This window comes from Arachis hypogaea, chromosome 11, assembly GCF_003086295.3.
Source record: "Arachis hypogaea cultivar Tifrunner chromosome 11, arahy.Tifrunner.gnm2.J5K5, whole genome shotgun sequence".
In the NCBI taxonomy this organism is placed as follows: domain Eukaryota; kingdom Viridiplantae; phylum Streptophyta; class Magnoliopsida; order Fabales; family Fabaceae; genus Arachis; species Arachis hypogaea.
In genome coordinates this window covers 123783560-123795886 of record NC_092046.1, presented here as the reverse complement: position 1 = coordinate 123795886, position 12327 = coordinate 123783560, and positions in this window count along the sequence as shown.

Genomic DNA, 12327 nt, shown 5'->3' with positions numbered 1-12327 from the left:
ATGTGATACTTCCTCAAGCCCGATGTGTTAAGGAAAACTTTCTTGACCTTCCATGTCTCGAATGTGCTCCTGCAGCAGCAGTATCGAGAAAAATAATTTAAAAATATTCTGAGTTATTTTCTTGCTTTCTTGTTGCTGAATGCAACAATAAGTTACTTTTAAGGAATCATGAAGCGCGCCCAGTTGGCGCCGCCCTATTTCCTGAAGTAAATGCGGCAATTAACCCCAGAAGAGGTAAATGGTAAGATTTTGATAACAAGAAAAATTATAGAAGGAAAAGAAATTATGTTCACAAGAAAGATCTCACTAGAAGTGGGATAAAGAAAGAAATAATGGGCAAAGTAAATCAATTAAGGATAAATGCTTCCGTTGTGGTGGAAAGGGCCATTGATCACGTACCTGTCGTACCCCAAGGCACTTAGTTGATCTTTATCAAGTATCCTTGAAAAAGGATGACAAAGGAAAGGAAACAAATTTTGTTTCAAATTATGAAAATTCCACCATTCATTATGATGTATATAATTTCTTTGAGGATCCTGAAGGAAATATTGGCTATTTGATCAATGATGGAATAGTTTGATATATGTATGTGTTTGTTAAGTATTTATGTGAATAATTTTACTGTGCATGTACTTCTACTCATTTTATTATCATGTCTTTGAAGAAAAATGACAAGGACATATCCTGAAGATATTTGCCTTACGGATAGTGCAAGTTCGCACACTATTCTTAAAAGTGATATATATTTTACCCATCTTGTGCCAAAAGAAGAATATGTTAATACTATTATTGGCTCGGACAATGTGATAGAAAGCTCCGGAAGAGCTATAATTTTGTTTCCTGGAGGAACAAAATTCATAATAAATAATGCACTATTGTCTACCAAATCTCGAAGAAACTTGTTGAGCTTTAAAGATATTCACCGAAATGGATATCATATTGAGACTATGAATGAAGAAAATCATGAGTACTTATGTATCACAACTCATGATTTAATTAAAAAGTTTATATTAGAAATGTTACCATCACTTTCATCTCGATTGTATTATACTAAGATTAGTGCAATTGAATCACATGCCACTGTAAACCAGAAGTTTACTAGCCCAAATGAATTCATAACTTGGCACGACCGATTGGGTCATCCGAGAACAACCATGATGAGGAGAATTATTGAAAACTCTCATGGACATTGACTAAAGAACCAGAAGATTCTTAAATCTAGTGAATTTTGTTGTGCTGCATGTTCTCGAGGGAAGTTAATTTTAAAGCCATCACCAGTAAAGATTGGATTTGAGTCCCCTGAATTCCTTGAAAGGATTCAAGGTGATATATGTGGACCTATTCATCCACCATGTAGATTTTTTAGATATTTTATGGTCCTGATAGACGCATCTTCGAGATGGTCACATGTGTGCTTATTGTCTTCTCGCAACCTGGCATTTGCGAGATTACTGGCTCAAATTATTCGATTAAAAGCACAATTTTTAGAAAATCCAATCAAAGCAATTCGTCTTGATAATGCTAGTAAATTTACTTCCCAAGCTTTTGATGCTTATTGTATGGCTAATGGAATAAGTGTTGAACATCCAGTAGCTTATGTTCACACACAAAATGGGTTAGCAGAATCACTTATTAAGTGCCTCCAATTAATTGCTAGACCCTTGCTTATGAGAACAAATCTCCCAACCTCGGTTTGGGGGCATGCTATTTTACATGCCGCAGCACTTATTCGTTTGAGGCCAACGAGTTACCATAAGTTCTGTCCTATGCAATTAGCTTTTGGTCAGTAGCCAAATGTCTCCCATTTAAGAATATTTGGGTGTGCGATATATGTTCCCATTGCACCACCTAATCACACCAAAATGGGACCCCAAAGAAAATTGGGGATATATGTTGGATATGATTCTCCCTCTATAGTGAGGTATCTTGAGATACAAACTGGAGATGTATTTAAAGCCCGATTTACGGATTGTCATTTTGATGAATCAAAATTTCCAACATTAGGGGGAGAGAATAAGCTTCCTGAAAAGGAACTTAATTGGAATGCATCATCGTTGATACATTTAAATCCTCGATCAGGGCAATGTGAACTAGAAGTTCAAAAGATTATACATTTGCAAAGAATAGCAAATGAATTGCCTGATGCATTTTCCGATACAAAGAGGATAACCAAATCTTATATACCAGCGGAAAATGCCCCAATTCGAATTGATGTCCCAGTAGGACAAGTAGCCACTGAAGCAAATTCACGCCAGAAGCGTCGCAGGACAGAAAATGCCTCAATTCGAATTGATGTCCCAGTAGGACAAATAGCCACTGAAGCAAATACACCCCAGAAGCGTGGCAGGCCTGTCGGTTCCAAAGATAAAAATCCTCGAAAGAGAAAAGAGGTAAATACTATTCCTGTTGAAAAAGACAGAGTAAAGACACCTGCAGTTGTCCAAAATTCTGATATAATTTTAACGCCAGAAGACGTTTAGGTACCTGAAAATTATGAAAATGATGAGATCTCGATAAATTATGTCTTTACGGGAAAGAAATGGGACCGAAATAAGACAATTGTCAATGAAATATTTGCATATAATGTGGCATTAAATATCATGCATGAAAGTAAGGATCTTGAGCCAAGATCAGTCGAAGAATATCGACAAAGGAATGATTGGCCAAAATGGGAAGAAGCCATGAAGGCTGAGTTAGACTCACTTGCAAAACGTGAAGTCTTTAGACCTGTAGTCCGTACACCAGAAGATGTAAAACCTGTTGGATACCGATGGATATTTGTGAGAAAACGAAATGAGAAAAATGAAGTTGTGCGCTATAAAGCCCAACTTGTGGCACAAGGTTTTTCACAAAGGCCCGGTATAGATTATGAAGAAACGTATTCCCCTATAGTGGATGCGATAACATTGCGTTATTTGGTTAATTTATCTGCATATCAAAACTACATATGCATTTAATAGATGTGGTAATAGCCTATTTATACGGCTCATTAGATCAGGATATCTATATGAAAGTTCCTGAAGGACTAAAGATATCTAAACCATTCAATGAATATTCGCAAGGGTTATACTCAGTCAAATTGCAAAGATCTTTATACGGTCTAAAGCAATCTGGACGAATGTGGTATAATCGTCTTACTGAGTATCTGGCCAAAAACAGATTCAAGAATGATGATATCTACCCATGTGTTTTCATAAAGAAAACTGCATTTGGATTCATTATAATTGCTGTGTACGTTGATGATTTAAATATCATTGAGACTCCTGAAGAGATTCCAACAATTATAAAAATTCTAAAAGAAGAGTTTGAGATGAAAGATCTTGGAAGGACTAAATTTTGTCTCGGCCTGTAGATCGAGCATACAAAAAAAATGAGATCTTTATTCATCAAACAACATACACAGAAAAAATCTTGAAAAGATTTTATATGGATAAGTCACATCCCTTGAGTACCCCAATAATCGTGAGATCATTGGATGTGGTGAAGGATCAATTCCGTCCTAAAGAAGAAAATGAAGATATCCTTGGTCCAGAAGTACCATATCTTAGTGCCATTGGAGCGCTAATGTATCTTGCTAATAATACATGACCCGATATATCATTTGCTGTGAACTTACTAGCAAGGTATAGTTCCTCTCCAACCAGAAGACATTGGAGTGGAATCAAGCAAATCTGTCGATATCTTCATGGAACAATTGATATGGTATTGTTTTATCCCTATGGGTGTGTGTGGTTGGGGGAATTATGAATAATTCCTAGGAATTTTAATATGGAAATATCATATGTCCATGTTTGGTTCAAAGTTTGAAAAACTATTTTCAAGCAAGTTTGATTCCAGGGAATCAAAATACCATCATTTCAAATCCCACCTTCCCCTTGGGTATATGTGATTCCCATGGGAATGGAATCTTTGTAACAAAGTAATACTTGAACCATACACACCCTATGGATCCAAGTCACAACTAGTTGGCTATGTAAATGCTGGCTACTTGTCTGATCCACATAAAGGAAGATCTCAAACAGGATACCTGTTCACATTTGGTGGTACAGCTATATCATGGAGGTCCACGAAACAGACGATAGCAGCAACCTCCTCTAATCATGCTGAAATACTAGCGATTCATGAAGCTAGTCGCGAGTGTTTTTGGCTGAGGAGTCTAATTCAATATATTCTGTCATCATGTGGACTGATTGATCATAAGATAGCTCCAATTGTCCTGTTTGAAGATAATACAGCATGCATTGCTCAACTTAAAGGCGGATATATCAAAGGTGATAGAACAAAGCATATTTCTCCCAAATTCTTCTTCACTCATGATCCACAAAATCAAGGGACAATTGATATCCAATAGATCTGCTCAAGTGACAATCTGGCAGATTTATTTACAAAGTCACCTGCAAAATCCTCCTTTGAAAGATTAGTACATGAGATTGGGATGCGCCGATTTCGAGACATTAAATGATGTTGGCAAGAGGGGGAGACTGTACTCTTTTTTCCTTGGTCAGGTTTTTTCCCATTGGGTTTTTCTTGACAAGGTTTTTAATGAGGCAGTCCCCATCACAAAAGGATATTGTACTCTTTTTCCTTCACTAAAGTTTTTTCCCATTGGATTTTCTTTAGTAAGGTTTTAACGAGGCAATAATTCTAAATGAGCATCCAAGGGGGAGTGTTGTGATAAGAATGAGACGTGGATGCCCATTTCCATGTGAAGCTCACATTCTCAAGAGAGAATGTATTTAATAAGGTTGAAAAAGTTACCTTCCTGTATGCATATAAATAGGACCCTAAGCCTCAGACAAATACACACATCAATAAAAGCATTTTTTCTCTCTCTACGAAGCTTTTCTTTCTCTTAATATTACAAATATAGTATTAATATATAAATCATAGTTATTATGGTAGGATGATATTAATATTAGTGAATATTAATACTAGAGTCTTTCATTTATATTTCTTTATTTTATCTTCCTTATTTAGTAATTTTATAACAACTTTGTATTTTTCTTTGTTATGATAGGGATGGGACTAATGTTCCCTTATTTTGTGTATGATCCTTTTTCTTTTCAATCTTATAGGTCATATATATGCAGGGTCTTTAAAATTTCAAATTTTGTTAACATGTGATTAACGATCGCAATTAGCAAGTGAAATTGAATTACGAATAAAGAAGAAGTATATACAATAATATTAGATAACCAAATTATTTTATTAGTCAAATTTAATCAAATTAATCTAATAATTTATTAACATAATATATAAAAAATAATTAAAAAAGCGACATAAAAAGAAAAAAAATTAATTTAGATAGATTTATTTACAAATATAACTTATTCTTCTAATTTTATATATATATATATATACACTATTATATGTATCCGTGCGATACACAGAAAATAATAATTTTTTTTATTTATATCTAAGATTTATTTAATAAAAAATATTATTTGATATATTTAAACTCAAATATTTTTTTTAATTTACGCAAACACTAAATAAAAATATAAAACAAAAAAATTTATAAAATAATTAGATTAATTAAAGAAAAAGGCGTAGTATATAATAAATTAATGTCTTAATTTTTATGACAAAATGTGCGTATATATTTTTTTGTAAACATCCAAAATTTTAATTTATATCTGCAACATTGATCATTGCATATTTATAGACTATATCTTTAATTCTATATCAAATAAAATTTAAGCATTATTTATATTAAAATTTTTATCCAATAATAAAAGAAAATACGAAAAAACACAACTAACAATAAAGAGATACCAATTAATTAAACATAATATATATTATATTATTAAATATATATATATTTGTATTATTATATTTTTTTATTAATATTAAAAAAATCTTTTACTTTGTAAGAAAAGTTATGATTGAATTATGGTAATCTTTATAAATCATTATTAAACGTATGGACTTGTACGCTAATTAATTGTTCTAATGAAAAAATTAGACTAATTAATTGTCACTTTAAAAATATATATATACTAAAATAAATAATTTTAATTATGCATGATTTGAGAATAATTTAATTTGTAAGACTCATAATTTTTAAAAATTCTTATTATGAGTCTATTTTAATTTATTTATTTATTAAAGATTTTATTTTTAGAAATTATTTTATTAAAAATAATTAAATTAAATTTCAATAATTAAATTAAAAATTTTATTTAATTTTAAAGTTATTAGATAATTTTTTATATGTTAACTATAAAGTTTAGTAAGTTGTAAAATAGTAAGAATTTTATATGATTTGATTTGGGTAATTAAGATTTTGAAATTTAATATTTTAAATTTTATTAATAAAGAAAATAATTATATTATTGTGTAATTTAAATTAGAGTACTTGATTGAAAGCCAATTAGTAATTTGATATAGTAAATAATATTTTTAAAGTAATTTTAAAGGATTAAACTAGATTTTAAATTAATACAATATACCCTAATTTTATTAAAATTATCAAACTCTAATTCTATCCGAAATCCTCAACTCTAACCCTAACTCTAACCAAACAAAACCTTAATTTTACCCTAACCATCACCGCCACTCATCCCAGCCCTAAACCCTCACATTTGCCCTTTTATCGACGTCATTCACAAACCTACACCCGTAGCCAGATTTAGTGGAACAGAAAGAAAGAAAGGGAAAGAGAGAAAGAGAGAGAACCAGCGGAGGAAAAGAGAGGGGAGGAAGTCGCCGACTGAGCTTGCTACCTCGCCGCCGCCACTGCCAAGCCACCGACGCTGACAAAGAGGAGAGAATGGGATGCCGTTGAGCAAACCGAACGAGAAAGGGAGCTGCCTCCGCATGTCACCATCATCAAGTCTGAGGTGGAGAGGAGGAGCGTGAGCGGGAGGAAGAAGCCATCGCCGTTCATGCTCCATCATCGCTGCTGATCGTGAACCAGACGCTGTCGTCATTAGAAGCTCCTGCTGCCACCGAGGATTCCGTCACTGTCAGATCCATCGCGTTGCCGTTGAGGGGCTTCGAAGGGGGAGAAGAAGCTGCCAGTCGCCGTCGTCGTTGGGTCCTTGTTCTTCGCCGCCGAAGGTGCTGTTCCCAGCCACGGTCATTGCTGTCGTTAGAGCCGCTGTTGCCCGAGAAGCCCGAGGAGAGAGAGAGAAGACACGATGGGAGAGAGGGGGAAACCACCCACGACGCTGCCGGAGCTCCTATCGCCGTCAGAAGCTGCCGCCACCCCCCCAACTGCTGTAGTGGTTGTCGCCCATCGTGTATGGCCGCCGGAGGTTCTGAATTTTTGTTCAGTCTGTAATCCTTTGTTACGGGTCGAGTTCTGGTTATTGCGGGTCACAATTGAAGCTGCCGCTACTTGGTTTGGTTCCTTCTTAGTTACGGTAAGCCTTTTTATTCTGAAAAGTCCTTTTGTCGCTGTTCTGTTATCTTAGCTGAGGTTTTGCGGTGTTATTTATTATATGATTGAGTTTTGGTTATTGTATGTTGCGATTAGAGTTGTTGTGGTTGATGCGAAAGTGGTTTGGAGCAGAGATTGCGGCTGCTGCATTGCGGGCCGAGAGGAAAACAGAGTTTTATCACGTAATTGAGTCGCAATTGAGGTAGGATTTTTCTTAAAATTTATTTTATATTACAGAACTGTTATAAATAGATATTAATGTGAAAAATATATTTCTGTGATTCTGTTTGTCTTGTGGATGTGGTTATTTGTTGGATTGAATTACTGATTGCTTGATTGGTGTGCGGTTGTTGATAAAAAATTGGTTTGTAAAGTTATTTAGTTGATTATTATGAAAAGTGATTTTTCTTTGTTTTGGAGTTAATTTGATAATGAAAATGAATTGATTTTGGTAGTTTGATTTTGAATTAATTTGATTTTATAAATGATTTAATATTGGAGCTAGTTTAATTTGAAAATAATTTTATATTAGAACTGGTCGAATTTTAGAAAATGATTGAGATTTGAAAATGAGTTTGATTTATTGGACATAAATTGAATTAGAGAAATAAATTGGTTTTGAAATGGTTTGACATCGAACCCGATCTGTTATCAAAATTGGTTTAAAAATTAGAAAGGATTTGATGTTTGATATTGAAGCTGGTTGAAAAATGGTTGGAAAATGTGGTTTTGATGGGACCCGTAAGGGTGGCATAGTCCGAATTTTAGAGGAAATGCTGCCAAAATTTCTATAAAATCTGAGGCTTGATTTGAAATGTTATTTAGAGAATTGTGGATTTAAGAATTATTAGTTGATTTTGAATTGGTTAAGAAGATAATGAATTGTACTTAGTTTGATTTATTACAGAAAGTATTATATCTTGAGTAACTTGATTATGATTATTGAAGCAAGATGAAACATGTTTAATAAATAGAAAGCATTTAAAATTTAAAATGTCTGTGGGATCGTGGTTATTTACCGCCCACCAGATTTGATATGAAATTATTGTGGGGATCGTGGTTATTTACCGTCCACGTGTGTGTTGTTTTCCAATTGAAAATGTCTGTGGGGATCGAGGTTATTTATCGCCCGCAGATGGTGGGGATCAAGGTGGTTTACCGCCCACCAAGTGAGGATCGTGTTACTGTACCATTCACCAGTTTTCAAGGGACGATGCTCGGGTTAGCTACCGAACATGTTGGGTTAGCTATATAACCGACAAATGAGCTCATTAGCCATAGGACAGACATGCATCATATGCATTTGCGTGCTTTGTTTGGGTTTGCATTTGTTTTGGTTTGCCTAACTACTTAACTGTCTCTCATTGCTATCTGAGCTACTTGCTGTACCTGTTACCTATACCTGTATTTTTCTTGTCTGTTTTGCCTATATTTGTTTTGGTGTGGTACTTTTAAGATTGAGTTTTGGTGCTAAATTGATGATAATGTTGGTTGATTGCGTGATTGGTTTCTGACTAAGATTTAGTAAAGTATGAAATATCAAACTGGTTCAACATAAGCTTAATGAACCTATGTTTGGAACAGGTTGGTCATTCATACAGTTAGGAAACTTTTAATATTCTTTTATAAGAAAAGTGAGTTTTGGATTTCTTGATACTTAACTGATTTCTTTTACAAGACTTTGAATTTTTGAGTGATTAAACCGTCAATTTTTAAAAGATTCATAAGTCATCGATGATCACTAAGCTAGAAAATAGATTCCTCTTTAAATATCTTCTTATGACAATTTTGAAACTCAGAGGTGAGACCGTGTGGTTAGGTTCTCACCCCCCTACAGTTGTATCTTTTCAGGACGGACGAGGAAGCTTGCAGAGTTTTTGTTAAGTTCCTAATTATGTTGTTTTTGTTTGCATACATATGTTATAGACTTTCCTTTACCTTTATTATTATATTTTTTTGTAAGAGGAATAGGAGTCGTGACTATAATAACATGTATGTATATAATACTTGTAAGTTGATTGAGTAAAAAATTTTGTATATATGTATATGTTTGTTTATTTTCAGTTAAAAAGTGTTTCCGTTTTTATTAAAAAGAAAACAGTGATACGACTTCGAGTCAAAAGCTCCTATTTTATTATCAAGTATATGAAGTCATTGTAATACTTCTTGTTATCAGAGTGGTGCAGCCGGAAGCATGACATTCTGATAGTGAGGGTGTTACATTATGGTATCAGAGCAGTCTTTCATGTAGAGCCTGAGGAATGGACTGACTATGCTTAAATTGCATACTTTGAGCGTCTGTCATGTTATAGGTCTTGTCTTGATGACGAGAATTAGAGCTTTATTCACATGACTGTTGATGAGCGGATAATTTATACGCTTTTTGGCATTGTTTTTACATAGTTTTTAACATGTTTGAGTTACTTTTTATTATATTTTTATTAGTTTTTATGCAAAAATTACATTTTTGGACTTTACTATGAGTTTGTATATTTTTCTGTAATTTTAGATATTTTCTGGCTAAAATTAAGGGATCTGAGCAAAAGTCTGATTCAGAGGCTGAGAAAGGATTGCAGATGCTGTTGGATTCTGACCCTCCTGCACTCGAAGTAGATTTCCTGAAGCTACAGAAGCCCAATTGGCACGATCTCAATTGCTTTGGAAATAAGACATCTTGGGCTTTCCAACAATGTATAATAGTCCATACTTTGTCTGAGATTTGATGGCCCAACCTGGCGTTTAAACGCCAGTCAGAGACCCTTTTCTGGCGTAAAACGCCAGAACTGGCACCAGAACTGGAGTTAAACGCCCAAACTGGCATCCAAGCTGGCGTTTAACTCTAGAAAAGGCCTATGCACGTGTAAAGCTCAATGCTCAGCCCAAGCACACACCAAGTGGGCTCCAGAAGTAGATTTCTGCACTATCTGCACTTAGTTACTTATTTTCTGTAATCCTTAGTAACTAGTTTAATTTAAATAGCACTTTTTACTATTGTATTGAGAGATCTTTTTGGACTTTGGGATCATTTTAGGGAGGCTGGCCATTCGGCCATGCCTAGACCTTTTTCTCTTATGTATTTTCTGCGGTGGAGTTTCTACACCTCATAGATTAAGGTGCGGAGCTCTGCTGTTCTTCATGAATTAATGCAAGTACTATTGTTTCTCTTTCAATTCCCGCTTACTTCTTCTCTAAGATATACTCTCGTACTTAATTCAGTTAGGTCAGAATGAAGGGGTGACCCGTGACAATCACCCACTATCTTCGTTACTCGCTTAGCCAAGATCCGCGTGCCTGACAACCACAGGCGGTCTACATGATGTTCAACGTAGTCATTGGACGACAGCTGAAGTATAATCTCTTAGGTCTCTGATCCACAGATTTGACGTGCCTCTCCTAACAACAGAGCATTCAAATCTGTGAGATTAGAACCTTCATGGTAGAGGCTAGAACCAATTGGCAGCATTCCTGAGATCCAGAAAGTCTAAACCTTGTCTGTGGTATTCCGAGTAGGATTTGGGACGGGATGACTGTGACGAGCTTCAAACTCACGAATGTTGGGCGCAGTGACATTGTGCAAAAGGATAGAGAGATCCTATTCCGACACAAGTGGAAACCGACAGATGATTAGGCGTGCGGTAGTTGTACCTGGTATTTTTCATCCGAGACGAGAGATCCGACAGTTGATTAGCCGTGCAGAAACCGTACCTGGTATTTTTCATCCGAGAGGATGGATGATAGCCATTGACAACGGTGATCTACCAACATACAGCTTGCCATGGAATGGAGCACGCATGATTGGAAGAAGACAATAGGAAAGCAGAGGTTCAGAAGCAACAAAGCATCTCCAAATACTTATCTGAAATTCTTACCAATGAATTACATAAGTATCTTTATTTTAATTTACGTTTTATTTATCTTTCAATTATCAAAACTCATAACCAATTGAATCCGCCTGAATAAGATTTACAGGATGACCATAGCTTGCTTCAAGCCGACAATCTCCGTGGGATCGACCCTTACTCACGTAAGGTATTACTTGGACGACCCAGTGCACTTGCTGGTTAGTTGTACCGGAGTTGTAAAAGGTGTGATCACAATTCTGTGCACCAAGTTTTTGGCGCCATTGCCGGGGATTGTTCGAGTTTAGACAACTGACGGTTCATCTTGTTGCTTAGATTGGGTAATTTTATTTTATGTTTAAGATTTTATTTTTATTTTCGAAAAAAATCCAAAAAGATTTAATAAAATCAGAAAAACCAAAAAAATATTTGTGTTCCTTGTTTGAGTCTAGTGTCAAATTTTAAGTTTGGTGTCAACTGCATGTTTTTAATTTTTCTTTGATTTTCAAAAATTCATCATGTGTTTTTTCTTGATCTTCAAGTTGTTCTTGATGATTTTCTTTGTTTAATCTTGCGATTTTCTTGTTTTGTGTTTTTTATTGTTTTTCATATGCATTTTCGAGTTCATAGTGTCTAAACATTAAAAATTTCTAAGTTTGGTGTCTTGCATATCTTTCTTTTCTTAAAAATTTTTAAAAATATGTTCTTGATGTTCATCATGATCTTCAAAGTGTTCTTGGTGTTCATCTTGACATTCAAAGTGTTCTTGCATGCATTATTTGCTTTGATCTTAAATTTTCATGTTTTGTTTCATTTTGTTATTTTTTCTCTCCTCATTAAAAATTCAAAAGTACAAAAATATCTTCTCCTTATTCTTCTCATAATTTTCGAAATTTTGAGATGAGTTGGTCAAAATTTTTTAAAATTTAGTTGTTTCTTGTTAGTCAAGTCAAAATTTCAATTTAAAAACTTTATCTTTTCAAATCTTTTTCAAAAATCAAATCTTTTTTATTTTTCTTCTTAATATTTTCGAATTTCTTAAATAAAATTTTCAAAATCTTTTTCTTATTTTTTATTTCATATTTTCAAAAACTTTACTAACAA